At 53.1% G+C, this 21,706-nt stretch overlaps 1 protein-coding gene across 3 annotated transcripts in view; it reads right to left on the bottom strand.

The window, feature by feature from the left end:
- The window catches only part of HIVEP3 (HIVEP zinc finger 3), a 370,775-nt gene that overhangs the window by 135,012 nt on the left and 214,057 nt on the right, over positions 1-21,706 (bottom strand). For 2 of the 3 annotated variants that reach the window (XM_063177548.1, XM_063177546.1), the window contains one exon: positions 5,188-5,257. The exons of the other annotated variant lie outside the window; for it this stretch is intronic. The gene's annotated coding sequence lies outside the window, so the exon portion shown is untranslated. The remainder of the gene's footprint in view (positions 1-5,187; positions 5,258-21,706) is intronic. 3 annotated transcript variants of the gene reach the window in all.

Genomic DNA, 21,706 nt, shown 5'->3' with positions numbered 1-21,706 from the left:
AGGGAACCCTTCAGGAGAAAAGGCTCAGACCCTTCAGAACTGTCCCAGATTGCAATGCAAGATGTTTTCTATTACCATCTGTATGGCAGTTATCTTTTGGCAAGTGGGCAGTTTGCCTTATCTCTTCCTAATCACTCCTCCCTCGGGAGCGGACACCTGCTGATAACAGCTATGGAATGTCCCTGCATGGCTGATAAGAACTACAGCATCCCATTGGGAGATGGGAGCCCAGGGGGAGGAGCCAAGCATTCCTACCCGGATAGAATCTGGAGATTCTGGAACACCAGCACGGCTTCTGCACTGGATTGCCCAGAGGAACAGCAGCTGCCTCTGCCCCTGGATCTTCAGAGGCAGAGACTGCACCTTTCTCCAGGATCCCTGCTCCAGCAGAACCAGCCCTGACACTGCAGGAGGGCTGAGCCACAATTCCAATGGCACTGCTGCCAACAGCCTGACCCACAGGGTGTCAGGTTGGGTTCTGACTCTGCCAGTGTTGTTCTACTGTACTGCATTGTTTATTTTATCCTTTATTTTTTCCCCTTTCCCTATTAAAGAGCTGTTATTTCCTGCTCCCATATTTTTTACCTGAGAGCCCCTTAATTTAAAATTTATAGCATTTGGAAGGGAGGGCGTTTGCATTTTCTCCATTTCAGGGGAGGCTCCTGCCCTCCCCAGCACACACCTGGCTCTCCAAACCAAGACAAGAACCCTTGCCCAGGCAAGGCAAAGTTGGGGTTCAGCCCTGGAAAAGCTGGGGTTCATTCCCTGGATCCAGGGAATCACTGAAATCCCTCCAGCCCAAGCTGGCTGGGAAAAGGGCCAGGCTCAGTTTTATGGGATTCCTCTGGCGTTTCCCCTCTGAACTGCAGCACCAAGAGAAGGCTCAGCAAAGCCCTGAATGTGGGGGTGCATCGGATCTGGGAGAGCCCCAAATGCCAGCTCTGAATTCAGATGGATCCTGCTGTTCTCTGACAGAACTCTGCCTGAAATGTGGGGGATTCCTGGAAAACCAGCGCAAAGGAACTGAAACCCCACAGGCTGATAACACTTCAACAAGCAGGTGACCCTCCAAAGTCCAGGAATGATGGATGGGCTGAAAGACAATTTAGGATCTTGGGACTGAGGAGCTGCTGAAGCTGAAAACCTCATTAGCACAAGGAAGGGTTTAATGAGATTTTCCCCAATTCTGAAGTTTCTCTGCTCTGATTTTGGGCCCAAAACACTCCAGGGATGGTTCCTGCCTTCAAGGCAGAGAGCAGCAAGCAGCCCTTGCTTACAGCAAATCCATTTTGGGAAGGTAGGAAAACCTGATCTCATGCTTTCCCCTCACTTATCCCGGCTCAAAAGTTGCCAAGCACTTCCCAGAAGGAAGGAAAGCATCCCCAAACTGCAATTTTTCCATCCAAATGGAAACAAACAACAACAATTAAAAACAAAAATTGGTTACAAAAATACCACCGAGGTCTCGAATGGGTTGGTTCCTGTTCCTCTGCGGGAAGAGGCTGCTCAGGTTTCCTCTGTAAACACCCGGGGATGGTTGTGCCCGTCCCTCCCGGCTCTGCGGGGCTCATTCCTCACCTGCTGCACCTGCAGGCCCTGCTCAGCTCCTCTGAAAGCTCCAAAAAGTGGGAAGTGCACAAAAATCAGCGCTGCAGGGAGGAGAGGCTGGGCTTGGCTCGGGGCTTTGCAGAGAAAATGAGGCAGCGTGGAGCCCAAAGGTGATTTATGGCCACATCCACTCTCCCCAAATGTTTGCTGAGCGCCTGAACTCCCTCGGCACGGACGCACAAAGCGCCCTTTGATGCTCATTAGGAGCTTCACCTTTTGCAGGCTCGTAATTAGAGCCGGGCAGGATGAAAATCTCCTTTATTTGGGATTCCTGCCCCGATTGCAGGGAGTGGGATCACAGTGGAGTGCCCTGGGAAAGCCCAAAATTTTTGGAATTCCAGCCAGGGCACAGCGGGAGCACAAAGAACCTTCGTCCTCTTGCAAGGTGGTCTCAGCGAGGCGAGGAACGGCCCCGCATTAACGAGCCCGAGGTGGGAAGGGAGAGCTCAGCAAAATGGAACAGGCAGGCTGGAAAACAGAATAAACATTTCCCTGCATCCCAAGCAGCCCCGCAGATCCCAGCAGAGCCATAAAACCCCCTAACAAGCAGCCTTTCTAAAGGCACGGACAATGAACGGCGCTGAATGTATATTTGAAATAAATCGCTCTCCTTCCCAGAGGGTAATTTCCCTTTTTCCCTCCATTTGACCCTCCCCTTGCCAAGAAACCCAAAGCTTTGAGGCGCTCTAGAGGCGCTTTCGGCGCTCAACACGTGCGGCCAGAAGTTGTGACAGCAGAGCTGGAGGCAGCAGGAGCGGGGGGGGCCGCAGGAAGGAGGAGGAAAATCAACTTTGCTGAGGCAGGAGCAGCTGGACACGGCCCTGGGGCTGTGCCAGTGACGCGCAGGGATTCCCCGGAGCCCCTCATCACCCAGTGCCAGGCTGGCCGCGGTGATTTCCCCGCAGGACAGCGTGCCCTGCTCCCCACGGCTGCCCGGGAAAGCTCCCAGGGCAGCGCTGCCCCGGCCCCGCACCCGGGGGAGGTTTCTCAACAGCGCTTCTGTTGTTGGCTTCAGCAGAAATGTTATTTTCGGGAGCGCCCTGCCGGGACTCACCCGCGGCTCTCCCCGGAGTGGTTCCCCACATCCGATCACGCTGCCCCGAACACTGAGCCATTCTCCCGAGCCGTGTTTGCCAAGAGAGAACTCCAAACATTAGGGATTTCGTTCCACCTCCCAGCCCGGGCAGCAGAAGGCGAGCGGTGCTGGGTCTGCTCTGCCCGCCTGTCCCGAAACTGGGCAGCCTCTGGGCAGGGCAGGGGCACAGAAACCTTCTGCCCCCTCTCCTGAAAATGGGCAGCCCCTGGGCAGCTCAGGGGCCACAAAAACCTTCTGTTCTGCTCCCCTTTCCCTCGCCTTGGCAGCCTCTGGGCATTTCAGGGGGCACAGAAACCTTATGCCCTCCTCTCCTGCACCTGGGCATTTCAGGGGGCACAGAAACCTTCTGTTCTGTCCCCCTCTCCCGCACCTGGGGCAGCCCCTGAGCAGGGCAGAGGGCACATCTTCCCACAGGAATCCACCGGAAAAGCCCCCGAAGCACCAGGATTGTGAGGAAAACACGAAACCACCTTCCTGGAGGGTCCCTGACGCCAAATAACCCGGGAGAGGCGGGAGTCGGGACAGAGGGACCGGCAGGACGGCCAGACAGACAGCCAAACCTTCCCGCTCCCCTCTCCCGCACCTGGACAGCCCCTGGGCATTTCAGGGGACACAAAAACCTTCTGAGGGTGCCTCCGAGCTCAAAGCGCCAGGAAGGAGCTGCACAACGCTGCTGGGATGGAGGCAGGGCCAGCACAGGCACGGGAGAAGTGCCCGTGGTGGATGTGGATGAAAATGGTCACTCACAGCGAGTGAACCCCCTTCCTTGGGGCTGCAGGAACTGCCCCAGGCTCCTCAGAGGATTTCTGCACAGCACTTGTGCCCCAGAGGACACAGCCCCAGCCCTGCTGCAGCAGTTTGCTGCCAGCACGCTCATTAATTAATCACTCAGTAACTCCTGCAAGTTTTTTTTTTTCTCTCTCTCTGATGCACAGTTCACACAGGCCCTCTGCAGATTTGGGGTTTTCCTTCCTCAGCAAGGATTGCAGAGAAACCTTCCCCAGCCCCAGGGCAAAGCCTGGGGGCAGAATTCCCGGGAATCAGCTCAGAACAGCCCAACCCTGTCCCGCCCTAGGGTCTCTGCACCTTCCCCTGAAGGATTGAAAGAAATTTCCTATTTCCAGCAGCCTGCAGCTAAGGAGGGAGGGCACGGCAGAAGGGGGTGAGGAGGACAATGTGACATTTTGGAGCCTTTTGACACCCGAGAATCGGGTGAGAGTGAGAATCGCAGCATCCCACCGACCCCACCTGCTCCGGCTGAGGAAACGCGCTCTGCTGCCACCGGGAACATTTTCCTGCAAAGATCCACAGGAAAAGTCCCCAAAGCACCGGGATCGTGAGGAAAACACGAGAACCCACAAGCACAATCACCTTCCTGGAGGGTTCCTGACGCCAAATAACCCGCGAGAGGTGGGAGATGGGACAGAGGGACCGGCAGGACGGCCAGACAGACAGCCAAGGTGAAACCTGGCTCCGTGCCCCGACAGGAACAATCCTCCAGCGCCGGGGAAACTCAAAGCCTGGGAGCTGCAGGTGATCCCCGGGCAGCGGAGCAGGGCTTGGATTGTATTGCTCACACCATAAATCACCGTGTCAGCTGCCCCGGCCGCTTCCCCGAGCCAGCCCGGAGCTGCCCGGAGGTGCCAGACCCTCCGAGCTCAGGAACGAGCCGGGGGAGAAGCAAAACCACGCACACACAACGCCTTTTTCCGGAATAACAATGCCCGCATTTGCATAGAGCAGCTCAGCCCGGCAGGCACCGATCGCACCTCTGGGCGCATCAAAGGCGTTATTAATTTCCATCGAGGAGAATTAAGGAGCTTAACTCGTTAGCACTCATTTACTCAGCCTCAATGCATTTTTAAAGCTGCCTCGTTTTTTTCTGCTGGTGAGCAGGTGCTCATAAAGGAACGCTTCAAAAAGGGATAAAAACTCCCCGCGGGTCAAGCTTGGGGACAGCAGGTCCGGCCCCTGGCTTGGGGACATCCAAGCTGCTGCTTGGCAGAGCTCCGCAGGGGTTTCGCTGGCACGGCTCCTGTCGCATCACGTGTGGCCCCAGAACAACCCCTCGGCTCCCCGCTCGCTTTCCTGTGCGAGTGATAAGGAGGAAATCCGTCCCAGACAGGCAGACAGCTCAGCCCAGCGTTCAACCCAGCGCTCAGGCTCCTCGTTAGGAGGAAAATTAAGAGCCCGAGCTTGTGGCGCTGCCAGCGCAGCCCCCGGAGGTGCTCAAAGAGCCACAACCCCCTCGGGGTGTCCAACAACGCTGCTCCCAGGAGGGAATAAAAATTAAAAATAAATAAAAAAAATTAAAACCGGCGACACCCAGCTCCGGGTTCCCCGCTGCGGTGAGCTCAGCGGCGGTGCCCTTGTGCCAGCCCCAGCCCCGCGGTGCCCTGGCACGGCTGGCACGGGATGGAGCCGCGCTGCGGGCGCGCACCCGCCCCGCTCCGAGCCGGGCCCGGGGACGCGCTCGGCGTTACCTGCACTCGCCCCCATGGCTCTGCCGGCGCCAGGCTGGACCCCGCGGCTCCGGGGGGATCTTCTGCCGCGCTGCAATAGAAAAGGTTGGTTTAAAGCTCCTTATTTGGGCAGTGATGTCAAGGGAAGTCGCTCGGGCAGCGCCTCCCCCTTTTTCCATTCACTCCACATTGTTTCCTGTTGTCAAGCGGCGGCTGGGGCTCCGCGCGGCCGCGGGATCCTCCGGACACGGGATCCTCTGGATACAGGGATCCTCTGGACACAGGGATCCTTTAGACCCAGGGATCCTCCAGACACAGGGATCCTCTGGATACAGGGATCCTCTGGACACAGGGATCCTTTCGGCACAGGGATCCTCCGGACACAGGGATCCTCCGGACACAGGGATCCTTTAGACACAGGGATCCTCCGGACACGGGATCCTCTGGACACAGGGATCCTCCGGACACGGGATCCTCCGGACACGGGATCCTCTGGATACAGGGATCCTCTGGACACAGGGATCCTCTGAACACAGGGATCCTCCTGACACGGGATCCTCTGGACACAGGGATCCTTTAGACACAGGGATCCTTTAGACCCAGGGATCCTCCAGACATGGGATCCTCTGGATACAGGGATCCTTTAGGCACAGGGATCCTTTAGGCACAGGGATCCTCCGGACACGGGATCCTCTGGACACAGGGATTCTTTACACTCAGGGATCCTCCTGACACGGGATCCTCTTACCATGGGGTCCTCTGGCCACACAATCCTCTAGACACAGGGATCCTCTAGACACAGAGATCCTTTAGACACAGGGATCCTCTGGTAACAGGATCCTCTGGACACGGGATCCTTTAGACACAGGGATCTGGATACAGGATCCTCTGGATACAGAGATCCTCTGGACTCGGGATCCTCTGGATGCAGGGATCCTTTAGACACAGGGATCCTTTAGACCCAGGGATCCTCCGGACACAGGATCCTCTGGACACGGGATCCTTTAGACACAGAGATCCTCTAATCATGGGATCCTCTGGATGCAGGGATCCTTTGGACACGGGATCCTCTGGATACAGAGATCCTCTGGATACAGGGATCCTCCAGTCCTGGGGATATTCCAGCTCCAGCGATCCTGCAGCCCCAGGGATCCTTTGGTTCTGGGGATCCTCCAGTTCTGGGGCTCCTCCAGCAGCGGGATCCCCCAGCCAGGGTGACCCTGCAGCTCTGGTGACCCCCGAGCCCCGGGAATTCTCCATCGCCGGGGATGCTCCGGCGCTGCCCCGCCCGGGCCGGACACAGGACCGGCTCCGAGGTGCCCTCCGCTCTCCACAGCCCTTCCCATGACCCGAGCCGTGCTTCCCATCCCTCCTTCCTGCAGGACCCGGGGGAGCCGGCGGGTCCCGGCGGCCGAGGCAGCGCTGCGGGCCCGGCTCTGAGCGCGGCTCTCCCGCCCCCTCCCTCCCTTCCTTCCCCATCCCTCCCGCCGCCTTCCTCCCCCACATCCTCCTCCTCCTCCTCGTCCTTCCCCATCTGCCCCGGCTCCCGGCGCTCCCGCAGCGGCGCTGCCCGCGGCACCGCACGGCGAGGGAGCCCCTCCGGTCCCCTCTCCGCTCCCGTCTCCGCTCCCCTCCGCTCCCCTCCGCTCCCCTCCCGGCTGCCGGAGCCCTTCCCTCGGGATGCGGCACTGGGAGCGGGGCAGCTTCGCCCGGGGACACCGGGAACCTCTCCCGGAGCATCCTCGCGGCTCAGGGAGGGGCGGTGGGGACACTGGGGACAGCCGGGACACTGGGGACACTGGGGACACTGGGGACACTGGGGACAGCCCGGACACTGGGGACAGCCAGGGACAGTGATGAGGACAGTGGTGACACTGAAGACAGCGGGGACACTGGGGAAAGCCAGGGACAGCCGGAGACAGCCAGGGACAGTGGGGACACTGGGGACAGCCTGGACACTAGGGACAGCCAGGGACAGTGGTGACACTGAGGACAATGGGCACACTGGGGAAAATGGGGACAGCCGGGACAGCCAGGGACAGTGGGGACACTGGGAACTGATGGAATAGTGGGAAGAACAGGGACAACCAGGACACTGGGGACAGTAGGGCCAGCCAGGGATAGCGGGGACAGCCAGGGACAGTGGGGACATTGTGGACACTGGGGACAGCCAGAGACAGTGGGGACAGCCAGGGACAGCCAGGACAACCCAGTCCCGCCAGCGTTTCCAGAGCAGGGAGCTCCGGGTTCCTGCCCACCACCCCCGTGCCTGATGGATCCCTAAACACATCCCAGGCTTTGATTTGAATTTTTAATTTTTTTCTCCTTCTTTTTTCCCCGGTTGGTTGGCTTGAATTGTTTCTGTATTTGGAGTTTGGGGGTTTTGATATTTATCACTTTAGTTATCAGATAGTTATCGCTTTTTGGATATGGAGTTTTGGTGTCTGGAGTTGGCCTACAAGACAGCTGCAGAGGGACTGGGGACAAGGATGGAGGGACAGGAGGCAGGGAATGGCTGCCAGTGCCAGAGGGCAGGGCTGGATGGGATCTTGGCAATTGGGAATTGTTCCCTGGCAGGGTGGGCAGGGGCTGGGCTGGAATTGCCAGAGCAGCTGTGGCTGCCCCTGGAGCCCTGGCAGTGCCCAAGGCCAGGCTGGGCATTGGGGCTGGCAGCACCTGGCACAGTGGCAGGTGTCCCTGCCATGGCAGGGGTGGCACTGGGTGGGATTTGAGGTTCTTTCCAACTCAAACCATTCCAGGATTCTGTGATCACTCCCATACAAAGGGAAGCCAAAGCCCTTGGGATAGAAAGGGAACACAAAGGAATTCCCTGGCAATTCCCACGCAGGATCCCAGCTCTGGGCAGCCAAAATTGAGCTCTGAGGACAGAGCCAGACACCCCTGGGTGCTCCAGGCAGCTGGGAAGACGCAGCCTGGGTGGTTTTTTTAGGAGAAAGCAGAAGCACAGCCCTGCAGCCAGGCTGTGTTTACATTTAAATGACATCTGCTTACTCAGCACAACGCTCCTGTTCCTCTGCCTGTGGTCACTGAAGCCCTGCTGGACCTGTGGAAAATGAGAGCTCCGGGCAGGATTGTTGTGCTCAGCCCCTCAGGAGATGTTTGATATCTGCCTGCTGCTCTCTGGGCTCTACCTGCTCAAATATTCCCTGGTGGAAGCAGCTGCATCCCAGAGCTGCTTTCCCTGCTCTGCTAAAGCAAAAATGTTTGAAAAGAGGAAAACAAAAAACATCACCCCCATTGCCATCTGACTCCAGCTCGATAAAGTCAGGGTTAAGTCTAGAAAAGCTGGGGTGAAGTCTCTCTGATGGAAAGAAAAAGCAAAAGAGGAACTCACAGGATGCGCTTTTTGGGGTGGGCACCCCAGAGCTGTCCCTTTGCTCTGCAGGAGAATGAATAAATCTATTAAAACACCAGCCTGGCTCATCTCCAACCATCCCCAGAGCCAACACCCCCCAAACTGCTCTGGGTGCTGAACCCAAAGAAATGCCCCATAGCACATTTCCTACAAGCATTTCCTACAAGCTATTTCCTCACCAGCCCCATTTCACACCCAATTTCAGCTGCTCTCCTTCCGGCCAGAAAGGAGAATCAGAGCCTGGGATAAAGAGGTTTTATTTGTTTCATTTTGCTCCCCTGCTGCTCCTCCCTGGCCCTGGTTGATTTGGATTATTTCTGTGTTTGGAGTTTGGGGGGTTTTGATATTAATCACTGTATGCTCGGATTGTTATTGCTTTTTTCCTTGGATTTTTTTCCTGGAGAGGGAGAGAGCTGGAGAGGAACTGGGGACAAGGATGGAGGGACAGGACACAGGGAATGGAATTGGAGTGGAATTCAAATTGGAAACAGGGAGATTTGGGTGGGATATTGGGAAGCAATTCCTGGATGCGAGGGTGGGCAGGGGCTGGGCTGGAATTGCCAGAGCAGCTGTGGCTGCCCCTGGAGCCCTGGCAGTGCCCAAGGCCAGGCTGGGCATTGGGGCTGGCAGCACCTGGCACAGTGGCAGGTGTCCCTGGGCTGCAATCAGCTGCCATTGAAGATCCCTTCCCACCCAAACCACTCTGGCATTCACATTCCTGAACCAAGGATGGAAACCAGCACCAAAACCCATTGCAGCAAATGGAGAAAGGAAAGGAAAGAATGATTGCCTGGCTGGTTCCAGGTGCCCCCAGTGCCATTTGCCACAGGGGGTTTGTAGCCTGGCAAGGCCTGGTTAGAGAGGTTTGGGCTGTGCCAGGGTGCCCAGAGCAGCTGTGGCTGCCCCTGGAGCCCTGGCAGTGCCCAAGGCCAGGCTGGGCTGGCACAGTGGGAGGTGTCCCTGGGGTGGCCTTGGATGGACTTTAGGGTCTTCCAGCCCAAATATTCCATGATTCTGTGACTGCTGTGAATTCCTGGGACTGTGTCTCCCCAGGAGAGGCAGCTGATGGGAGCAGAGTTGCTGCAGTCTCTCCCTGGGTTCCCTTCCACATTTTCACAAGAGCTCCTCCCAGCCCCTTCTCAGCTCATCTCCATCTGCCAGAAATTAAATAAAAAAAGGAAGGAAGAGCGTGGATGTGTCAGGAGGAGCTGCTCTGTGTGCCTGGGCTGCTGAAATCCCAGCCTGGGGAGCTGCTGAGGGCGCTGGGGGCTCTTACACAACCCCTGAGGTGTCACTGCCTTGGGGACATGGAGTGAAGGAGAGATTTCTTTGGTGGCTGCTCCTGCTTCTGCCTGGGCTCCTTGTGGTTCTCTCCATGCTCTGGAGCGGTATTTCACTTATTCCATGTCCACACAAATATCTGAGTCCAGTCCGATGAAGGACCTGGGTTTCTTGTCCTTCCCAATCCCTTCATTCCGAGGCCTCCTGCTCAGCCCAGGGTTTGTGGCCTCCAAGTGACAAACCCTGAGCTGCTTCTGGCCAGTCCTGGAGTCATTAAGGTTGGAAAACATCTCCAAAATTATCAAATTCCAGCACTAACCCAGCGCTGCCAGACCCACCACTAACCCCTGTCCACAAGTGCCACATCCACGTTTCCTGAGCACTTCCAGGTGACTCCAATGGGCAGGGCATTCCAGTGCTTGACCATCTGTCAGGAGATCAACTTTCCCCCGACATCCAACCTAAACCTCTCCTGGTGCCGTGTTGGGGCTGGTTCTCCTGTCTCAGCAGAGCTGGGAGTTCAGAGCTCCAGCTGGGACCTGATCCCAGCTCCAGGGCCCAGCAGCTCCCATGGGAACCTCCCTGGAGGAGAAACAGCCCCAATTCTGGTATTTTTAGGAGAGGTGTGAGAGGCTGAGAGTCCTGAGAGCTCTGGGGGGATCCAGGGTGTGGCTGCAGCCCTGGGATTCCTTAAGGACCTTCAGCACCTGCACTTGGTGACACCATGGTGACACCACATAGACTCAGGCTCTGGTCTGGCCTTGGGCACTGCCAGGGCTCCAGGGGCAGCCACAGCTGCTCTGGGCACCCTGGCACAGCCCAAACCTCTCTAACCAGGCCTTGCCAGGCTACAAACCCCCTGTGGCAAATGGCACTGGGGGCACCTGGAACCAGCCAGGAAATCATTCTTTCCTTTCCTTTCTCCATTTGCTGCAATGGGTTTTGGTGCTGGTTTCCATCCTTGGTTCAGGAATGTGAATGCCAGAGTGGTTTGGGTGGGAAGGGATCTTCAATGGCAGCTGATTGCAGCCCAGGGACACCTGCCACTGTGCCAGGTGCTGCCAGCCCCAATGCCCAGCCTGGCCTTGGGCACTGCCAGGGCTCCAGGGGCAGCCACAGCTGCTCTGGCAATTCCAGCCCAGCCCCTGCCCACCCTGCCAGGGAACAATTCCCAATTGCCAAGATCCCATCCAGCCCTGCCCTCTGGCACTGGCAGCCATTGCCTGGCTCCTGTCCCTCCATCCTTGTCCCCAGTCCCTCTGCAGCTCTCCTGGAGCCCCTTCAGGCCCTGCAAGGGCTCTGAGCTCTCCCTGGAGCCTTCTCCTCCCCAGCCCTCCCAGCCCCACAGGATTTGTGCATCCCCAGACATTTCCCCAGGTGGGAAGGCTCTGACCCAGGAAGGTGCAGGGGCTCCTTGAGGGCTGCACAGGAAATCCATGGGAGAACTGAGAGGAAACTTCCCAGCTCCCACACTGCATTCCCAGCTCTCTGCTGGGAACCTCCCTTCCCACCAGGTTACCCCAAGATCAGCTCTGCAGCCCTGTGGATGGAAAGGCTGCAAGTCCTGGCAGCATTTCCAGGCTCTGTAAATGGATGTTAGGAGGAGAGGAATGGGCTGGGAGCAGCTGGAAGCATGCAGGGCGCTCCAAGGAGCTGCTGTGCAGCACAAAGAGTGGAAAAATGAGTAAAACTCAAAAAAAAAAAAAAAAAAAACCACCAGGAGAGGTGGGGAGGGTTTGACAGAGGCCTTTTCAGGCACTGGGTAATTTCTGCCCAGGCTGGGCCAGGCTGAGGTGAGGGATGGGGAGGATAAGGCTCTGAGCTCGGGTGAGGAGGGAGATGTGGTTGTTTAACCCCCCTGCCCCTCAGGACTGTCCCTTTACTGGCCAAACCGTTTCTAACAAAGGATTTCCACAAAAGTCAGCGTGGCCTGAGCTTCACCCCGTGTTTTCCTGCCCCTGCAGCAGGAGCAGGAGTCTCCAGAGATCCTGGCCCTTCATTTGCCAGTTTAAGCACAACCACAATTTTCTGCCCAAGAGAAGCCACCAGCACCGGGCAAACACCTTTGTGTGGATTGCCCTGAAAGGCCATTTGTGCTGTTTGAGGGAAAATTACCTAAAAAACACCTTTAGGGTGTCAAGGCACAGAGATCAACCGCAGGGCACTGAGGGTGTCATGGGCAGGGTGAAGGACCCGGGGAAAGATAAATCTTAAAAATCTACAGCTTTTTTTAACCCAAAATCTTCAATGTGCTTGTGTCTGGCTCTGTGTGAGAATTCCATCCAGCCCCTCCTGTGTTAAACTGAAGCACTTTAACACAACATTTGCACTTTGCTGCGAATTTTGTTACTTTTTAGTTTTCCTTTCTGCAAGGGTTTGGAGTGACAGGACCCACAGGGAATGGGTTTAAGGTGAAGGAGGGAAGGGCTGGATGGGATCTCGGGAATTGGGAATTGAGGAGGGGCTGGGCTGGAATTGCCAGAGCAGCTGTGGCTGCCCCTGGAGCCCTGGCAGTGCCCAAGGCCAGGCTGGAGCCCCTGGGAGGTGTCCCTGGGGGTGGCACTGGTTGGGATTTAAGTTCCTTCCAACCCAAACCATTCCATGAAGATTTTTGTCATTTTAAAGCCCCACAGGCCAAGCCTGAGCACTGCCACTCCTGCCTGAAGGGGAACAGAGAATGTTCTTCCCACATCACCTCTCCCCTTGGGAAATCTGAAGCAGCAGAAACCTGTGAATTCACCACATTTGAGATAAATTTCACCTCTTCCAGCCTGAGCTGTTGAACTCTGAGTGGGAAATGAGAACCTTCAGGAGTTCCAGGTTCACCCACAGCCCCTGAGCTCCCCCTGTGAATCCCTCCTGGCCCCTTTCCTGAGCTGGGCTCATTTGGAATAGTCTGGGCCCAGAAGCCCAAGCCCCTTTTCAGCCATCCATCAGCAATTAGGCAAACAAAGAGTAATTAATACCCTTAATTAAGGGCAGTGCTCCTTTGGCAGCCCAGGACCCTCCATTCCTCAGACAGCTCAGAATTTCTGCATCCCACTCCCCACATCTGCAAAATCCCTTAACTCCAAAGCTCCCTGTGCTCATTAAACATCTCAGAACCACGAGGGAGAGTCTTCAATGATCCCAAAAAATCCCTGCAAAGTTGGGTTCATATTCCAAGGCTCCCATGGAAGCCACATGGCCTGGGAAGTGGCAGGCACGAGGAATCATTGTGCTAATTTTAGCCCGAGCATCTGCTCCATGTTAAATCTGAAACTCGGTCTCAGAGAAATTGTTTAATTAATTTTGGGTTGTTTTTTTTTTTACCCCTTCAGAATTGACATTTGTCGAACAAGATGTTGGGAGCTGAGGCTGCAGCCGAGTCTGAGTAATCGCAGGGGGTGAGAGCTCGGGGCTGGAGCTGCAGAATTGGGGATTGCAGAGCCAGGCTGGCTGTGCCCCCTGCTTTGGGCTGTCCCCAGCTCCTGACAGGGGACAGGGCCACATATATTAGACCTGTAAATAGGTCTAATATATGTGAGAAATAATTATATTTTAGGCATAAAATTTTCATCAAGCTTATTATTTTTAAGCAAGTTACTGACCTGGGTTTGCCTTTAAAAGATGAACTTTACATACACAGCTGTACAAGGCTTAGCAATATAATAAATTAAACCATGTACTTTTTTCTGCAAGGACTCATCTCCTTACTTGACTTAAGACCCATCACTTTTCAGATTCTACCTTGATGACGAGGAGAAAGGTTTCTTGCCTAAAACCAGATTATGATTTTTCCTCATAAGAGGAAAACAGTATATATTTTTTCTCTTAGCACCTTAAGCATCTTCCTCATCCTAAGCTCTGCATTTTGTAGCTTGCAGTTATGTCAAAAGACTGTCCTTTTAGTGCCTCTCCAGCTGTGTGTTTGTCAGTGCTTCTGGGAGCCTGAGGTGGAAAGCATCATGCAATTTCAAAAACTGATCTAGAATTGTGTTGCCACAATCCTAACTGCAAAGTGGGGAAGACTATTAAAACAATTGTTCTCATTTCTAGTTTATGATTTTATTTTTCTCTTGGACCCAGGCTTCTTTGGCAATGAACATTAGGTTACTGGAGTAATTAAACTATATTAAGGGAGTAATTTATAAACTACTAGCAGTATCAGGCATTTTATAACCTGAAAACCTGTTCAGCATACAATGCTTTGAGGGTCTATTTTCATGTGATTCTGACTGAGCCTGACCTAGATTGAGCAGTGGGATGGGGCCACAGGTCCTAACAGGGGACAAGGTCACAGGTCCTGACAGGGGACAAGGCCACCCAGGTCCTGACAGGGGAGGGATCACCCAGCTCTGCCAGAGGACAGGGTCCCCCAGGTCCTGCCAGGGGACACAGTCACAGGTCCTGACATGGGACAAGGCCACCCAGGTCCTGACAGGGGACAGAGTCACCCAGCCCTGCCCAGGGTCACCCAGGTCCTGCCTGATTCACTCAACTCCTGCCAGAGTCACCCAGGTCCTGCCCAGGGTCACCCAGGTGCTGCTGGAGTCACCCAGGTCCTGCCCAGGTCACCCAGGTCCTGACAGGTTTGCTCAGGTCCTGATAGGGTCACCCAGCTCCCACCTGGTTCACCCAGTTCTTGCCAGGGTTACTCAGCTCATGCCAGGGTCACCCAGCTCCTGCCAGGGTCACCCAGTCCTGCTGGAGTCATCCAGGTCCTGCTAGGGTCACTCTGGGTCCTGCCAGGGTCACCCAGCTCCTGTCAGGGTCATTCAGGACCTAACAAGGTCACCCAGCTCCTGCTCAGGGTCACCCAGCCCTGCAGGGTCCCCCAGGTCCCCGCCTGCCCCCCAGGCTGCCAGCATGGACCAGGCTCAGCTGCAAACCCGGGGATTCCCCTGTGGGTGAACAGCCCCGGGTGATGTTTTTGCACTGCTGCACTCGGCTCTTGCCGGGCTTTAAGCAGCCTCTTATCCTATTATTAGTGGGTTTATGAAGCTGAGCAGCTTCCAGCCCTAATCCAGCTTGGGAAATCCAGGGAGTAGGAGAGAGCACCTGCAGGGCCCTCAGCTTAGGTAGCCAGTTTGCACCAGGGAAAGGACACAGACACCTTCCAGTACATCCCATCCTTTTCCCTTTTCCTTTTCCCTTTCCCTTTCCTTTCCTTTCCTTTCCTTTCCTTTCCTTTCCTTTCCTTTCCTTTCCTTTCCTTTCCTTTCCTTTCCTTTCCTTCCTTTCCTTTCCTTTCCTTTCCTTTCCTTTCCTTTCCTTTCCTTTCCTTTCCTTCCTTCCTTCCTCCCTTCCCTTCCCTTCCCTTCCCTTCCCTTCCCTTCCCTTCCTTCCCTTCCCTTCCCTTCCCTTCCCTTCCCTTCCCTTCCCTCCTTCCTTCCCTTCCCTTCCCTTCCCTTCCCTTCCCTTCCCCTTCCCTTCCCTCTTCCCTTCCCTTCCCTCTCCTCACACCAGGATTTTTCCATTGCCCCAGCTGAACTGACAGCTCAGTTTATTATTTTATATATTTTTACATATTTTCATATATCTTTAAATATTTTCAATATTCCCCTCTGGCCACCCAGACCACTGGGCTGACTCCCCCAGTCTCATCCAGGTGGACACAGACAAACAGGAAATTTTCCCAACAATTTGCCCATTCATTCCCAGGGAGTGACTCCCAGCTGGAATTTATCCCTGGATTCTTTTAAATGGGGCACTTCATGGTGCACAAGGCCCAGGAAGGAGGAAAATACCAAATGACATGGGAAGTGTTGGATAAATCATCAGAAATCATCACAGGATTCATCCCAAAATTCAGCCTGAGTGGGGCTGTGCCGTGGGATGGGGGAGCACAAGGCCTGGATGGGGCTGGGAATTCTGGTTCCTAATCCCCTCAAGGACCAAAACATTGATAGATTCCCCAAAACCACCTAAAAACTCCCTAAATGTGCAAAAAGAAAACTTAGAACTGCCTGAAATCACCCTAAAACTGCCTCAAAACACCCGTAAACTGCCATAAAACATCTTGAAGCCCCCTCAAAACAGCCTGAAACTGACTAAAAAATGCCCTAAAACTGCCTGAAATCACCCTCACACTGCCTCAAAACAGTCCAAAACTGCCTCAAAACACCCTAAAACTGCTCAAAACACTAAAAACATCCTCAAACTGGCTCAAAACACCCTAAAACTGCCATAAAACAGCCTAAAGCCCCCTCAAAACAGCCTGAAACTGACTTTAAAATGCCCTAAAACTGCCTGAAATCACCCTCACACTGCCTCAAAACAGTCCAAAACTGCCTCAAAACACCCTAAAACTGCCTCAAAACAGCCTAAAAGCATTTTAGAACAACCTAAAACTGGCTCAAAACACCCTGAAACTGCCTTAAAACAACCTAAAAGCCGCCAGAAAAAACCCTAAAACTGGCTCAAAACACCCTGAAACCGCCTTAAACATCCTTATACCGCCTCAAAACACCCTAAAATTGCCAAAAACACCAGAAAAGGGGGAAAATGCATCATTCAGGCAACAACCATAATTTTATAGTTGAGTCATTTACGTTTGCTTTTTTTTTTCATTTCCAAAGTGAGGATTTCAGGTCTTTGATGTGTCAGAAGATGTGCCCAGCACAGCCTCTGTGAATCTGTGGGGTTTAATTCATAAACTGGATAATTATGGGACACAACCAGTTCCTGCACCAAGCTGGGCCTAAACAAACTAAGCTGGCTCAGAACTGCTTGGCCTAAAGTCCAAAATTCAGGAAAAGATTTAAAATAAACTAAGAAAAATAGAATTATTGACCATGGTGGTGGTGCTGGGGTGGGTTGGACTTGGCCTTGGAGGGGTTTTTCCAACCTCAAGGACTGGAAATTCCGACCTGAAGGAGGAGATGGTTGGACTTGACCTTGGAGAGCTTTTCCAATCTGGACAAGGAAATGGTTGGACTTGATCTTGGAGGACTTTTCCAACCTTAAAGATTGGAAATTCCAGCTCGGAGAAGATGGTTGGACTTGATCTCAGAGAGCTTTTCCAATTTGGACAAGGAAATTGTTGGATTTGACCTTGCAGGGCTTTTCCAGCCTTAAAGATTAGAAATTCCAACCTGGAGAAGATGATTGAAGTTGATCTTGGAGAGCTTTTCCAATCTGGACAAGGAAATGGCTGGACTTGACCTTGGAGAGTTTTTCCAACCTTTAAGCTGGAAATTCGAACTAGAAGGAGGAAATGGTTGGACTTGAACTTGGAGGGATTTTCCAGCCTGAAAGACTGGAAATTCCAGCCTGAAGGAGGAGATCGTTGGAATTGACCTTGGAGAACTTTTCCAATCTGGATGAGGAGATGGTTGGACTTGACCTTGGAGGGCTTTTCCAACCTTTAAGCTGGAAATTCCAACCTCAAGGAGATGCTCAAGGAGATGGTTTGACTTGGTCTCAGAGGGCTTTTTCCAACGAGAAGAATTGGAAATTCCAGCTTTAAGGATTTGGAATTCTGAGAAAGGGGAAGTGACAGGGCAGGGACAGCAGAGTGGGACAGCAGGGCGTGGCATCAGCTCCCCTCCTCACCTGCCACTGGCTCCCCAAACTCCAGGATCCCTTAGATCCTCCTGGAATTCCTCCTCCCTGCCTGAAATCCCCCCAGCTGCCCCATGGCACAAAGGAACCCTTTGAAATCCAGAGCGAAGAGGGGCTGGGGGGGCTCAAGCCCTGCAACCTCCTCCCAGTCTGCCGTTCTTGGCAGCCCAGGCCGAGTTATCCCCAGTGAAAATACCCCAGAGCCTGTGCCGTGCTTCCCTGCTGGAACCGATCCCACCCGCACTGGTCCAGGAGAATTCCTTCACGCCTCCTTTAGTGCAGGAAGCTCTGGAGTGGATTCACTTCAGTGCAACATCCTCATCTCAAGGAGGTGAATCACAGACTGGATTTTTCACTCTGCTGGCTGCAAAGGGAGAGGGGTGAATTCCCAGCTGGAGAGGGAGGAATTACAGAATCACAGAATTCCCAATATCACAGAATTCCCAGAATCTCTGGGTTGGAAGAGACCTTCAAGCTCATCGAGTCCAACCCAGCCCCAACCCCTCAACTCAACCCTGGCCCCCAGTGCCACATCCAGGCTTTGTTAAACACCCCCAGGATGGGGACTCCACCACCTCTCTGGGCTGAAGCTCAGGGTTCCAAAGTCTCTCCTCTCTCCTCACAGGTCCTCAAGATCAGATTAAAATGTGTGGGTGCACAGGGGTGTCAGCACAAAACCTGTGGGTGCATCACAAATCACAGAATTCCACAATGGTTTGGGTTGGAAGGGCCCCCTCACTTCCTGTGAGGCTACCTGGGCATGGCCCCAGCCACTGGCCTGGAAAAAACCTGGAGATTTCCCTTTCCATCTGCTATTGGAGCTGTTTGAACTGAATTCCCCTTCACAGAATTCCCAGAATGACTGGGTTGGAAGAGACCTTCAAGCTCATCAAGTCCAACCCAGCCCCAACCCCTCAACTCAACCCTGGCACCCAGTGCCACATCCAGGCTTTGTTAAACACCCCCAGGGATGGTGACTCCACCACCTCCCCGGGCAGAACATTCCAGAACTTTATCACTGTTTCCATAAAAAACCTTTTCCTGATATCCAACCTGCATTTCCCTTGGGGCAGCTCGAGGCTGTGTGCTCTGGTTCTGTCAGTTCCTGGAGAAAGACCTCAGCCCTGTGTTTTTAACAGGATGTGAGGGCATTTATTTCACACTCCTGGAAGTGTCACCTGGCCACCCTCACCTCCAGGAATGTCACCTGGCCACCCTCACTGTGGTTTTATTTTTATTATTTATAAATAAATATATATCTGTATATACATATATAAAAATAAATATATATAAAATAAAGAATATATATTTTATATAATATAAATATATATAATAAATTTTAATAATTTATATATAAATCATATCTACATAAATTATAAAAAATATATAAAATAAATATATGTAAAATTATGCACATTCTGGTTGCACATCATTCACTAATGAATGTCACAGCAAAAAAAAATCCCAAACATTTTAGACAAGGAAACAAATCAAAAATCCCTTCCAAACATGAGGTGATAACTTAAAAATTTAGGAGATGGAGGCTTCAGGCCACACACAAAAATAAATTCAAATAAACACATTGAAGGGGAGGTATCAAGACCCCTCTCATACTCTGAGCCAATGGACTGCAGCAAACACTAAACTGGCAGGAAATCCTAAACCCAGTGCTGGGGTTGGTTTTATGATATATATTATATTAAAAGAAAATGATATATTAAAACTATACTAAAAGATTAGAAGAAAGGATTTCATCAGAAGGCTTGCAAGGAAACGAAGGCATTGAATGATAATAAAATCTTGTGACTGACCAGAGAGTCTGAGGCAGCTGGCTGTGATTGTCCATTAATTAGAAACAACCACATGAGACCAATCACAGATGCACCTGTTGCATTCCACAGCAGCAGATAATCAATGTTTACATTTTGTTCCTGAGGCCTCTCAGCTTCTCAGGAGAAACAATCATAGCAAAAGGATTTTTCATAAAATCCCCCCTCCAGGAGATCTCTGCTGTCCATGGCCACTGAGTGTCCCTGCAGGGCTGATCCAAGCCCAGCATCCCATGGGGAGATGCTGCGCCCAGGGCAGGAGCCAAGCATTCCTGCCTGGATGCAATCTGAGCCTGGCACAGCACAGCAGCCTTTGCCCCCTGCACTGCCAGAGGAGCAGCTTTCTGCTGCCCTGCATGGCCAGAGGGAGCCCAGGCCCATCTGCAGCAGCCCTGGAGCTGCAGAGGAAAACTCCCCCCTTGTGCAGGATCCCTGCTGCAGCAGAGCCACAGCTGGCACTGCAGGAGGGCTGAGCCCCCATGGCATGGGGCTGTGCCACCAGCCTGAGCCACAGCGTGCCAGGGCCTGCTCTCACTCTGGCAGGGTTTGTTTGTACCATTGCATTTGTATTTTTAATTTCCCTAGTACAGAACTGTTATTCCTGTTCCCATATCTATTCCTGAGAGCCCCTTAATTTCAAGATTGAAATAATTCAGAGGGAAGGGGTTTGCATTTTCCATTTCAAGGGTGGCTCCTGCCTTCCTCAGCAGACACCTGGCTGTTCAAACCAAGACACTTGGTCCCCCCTCCAGGAGATCCCAACCCAAAACCTCCTCCCCAAAGCTGGATTGTGCCACCAGCCTTGAAGTTCTGAGCTTCCTCCCCTGACTCTGCTCAGATATTTCAAAGACTTGCTTGGATTTTTTTTTTCCTTTTAGTTATATATTTATTATTATTTCACACTTTCAACTCAGCACAGAAAGCTCCTCAAATTTTCCTTCACAGGCTGAAATCTGTAATTACAGGCTGCAGTCAGGCAGCGGCTGCTGGAGCTCCCTGCCCTGCCAGCAGAGCAGGTCAAGTATGAGCTCTGAACCCACATTACCAGGAGGGGAAGCTGGGTTGAATTCTGCTCAATTAGTGCTGGAACTGTCTTGGAAGAGAAAGGTGAATGAAGCTAATGGAGCTCTGCAGAGACCTCCCCACCAGCACTGCAGAGGCTGGAATTTAATTTCTGATATGGCAGCAATTAATGATGTTTTGGCACCCTGTGCCCATGTGTTGGAGTGTCGGGGGTAGGATGGACAGAGAGCAGAGATCTCTGAGCCAGGGCTGGGAACTTGTGGGTTATTGCAAAGGGCCTGGGTGCAGGGCCCTGCTGGGAGCTGCCAGCCACAGCTCAGAGCAGGCTGAGAGAAGAGAGGGGGAGAGAGGGTGAGAGGGTGAGAGAGGAAAAGGGGTAAGAACGTAAAAGGCAAGAGCTAAGAGACAAGAGGTAAGTGTAAAAGCATAGAAAAGTAAGAGCTAAGAGTATGAGTGCAAAGTTCCCATTACAATACCATCAATCTTCTTCTGTGCTGAATATTCTCATTCTCACTGACCAATCTAGTACAAGATACAAATCCTACAGCATTTCCATACAGCCTAGAAGAATCATTACATTCCCACACTGGGTTACATTTTAAACCCTAAAAACTCCTCTTTGGGCCCTTCTGCCAAGCTGGCAGGGTCTGCTCTGAGCCTTGGGCCTGTCTGCAAGCAGAGGGGATTGTTTGATCCAAAGGGGATCACCTTCAGCTGGCCATGCCATTGTTTTCCAGTTGTTCAGTAACTGAGGGATCTCAAAGCTTGCTTTCATTTCAGTCTCACTTGGAGTTTCCATATTCTCAAAATCTTTTGCCAGACAATCACATTTATAAGGCTGTTTCATCCTCCCCAACGGCACTCCCAACCTGCAGGTGACATTCCTGAGGTTCCTCTCTTGTTCCTCCTCACCTCCAGCTCAGGGGTCGATTTCACAGCCATGGGGAGGGTGCTGGGGCACAGAGGGAACTTTCAGGATGTTCTTCCCCCTTTTCAGGGCTGAGACTCAGGACAGAGTGTGGAATTACAGAGGGACAGAGGTGGAATTTTGGAAGGGCTCATTGGGCTGCTGCCATTCCCAGAATGAAGATCATTCCTCAGGTGCTCTCAGGTGGCTCTCAAACACCCCAGAAACCTGAAACTCAATGAGACAGGAGATTTTGGGAATCCTTTACCACTGCTCCCCTTCTGAGAATGGGTTTCTGTAAGCAGCAAAAACACTGAAGCAAAGATTTAAAATAGATGGAAAATTTTCTTTTATCCAGCTGGTGAAAGTGTGAATCTCACCCAAACGCCACGTGGGTGGGAGGGCAGAGCCAGGAGCTCCCAGGTGTCCAGCTCGGGGTATTCAGTGATTCCACAGTCCCAGGAGTGGAATCAGGAGGAATTGCCCTGTCTGAATTTGTCCCCCAGGATGGCAGAACCCAGCGGGGAGCAGCAGCTCAGCCTGGAGAGGAGAAGGCTCCAGGCAGAGCTCAGAGCCCTT

Source organism: Melospiza melodia, chromosome 27 (assembly GCF_035770615.1).
Source record: "Melospiza melodia melodia isolate bMelMel2 chromosome 27, bMelMel2.pri, whole genome shotgun sequence".
NCBI lineage: Eukaryota > Metazoa > Chordata > Aves > Passeriformes > Passerellidae > Melospiza > Melospiza melodia.
Note: the sequence above shows the minus strand (reverse complement) of the source record. Positions and strands in the feature narration are given on the sequence as shown.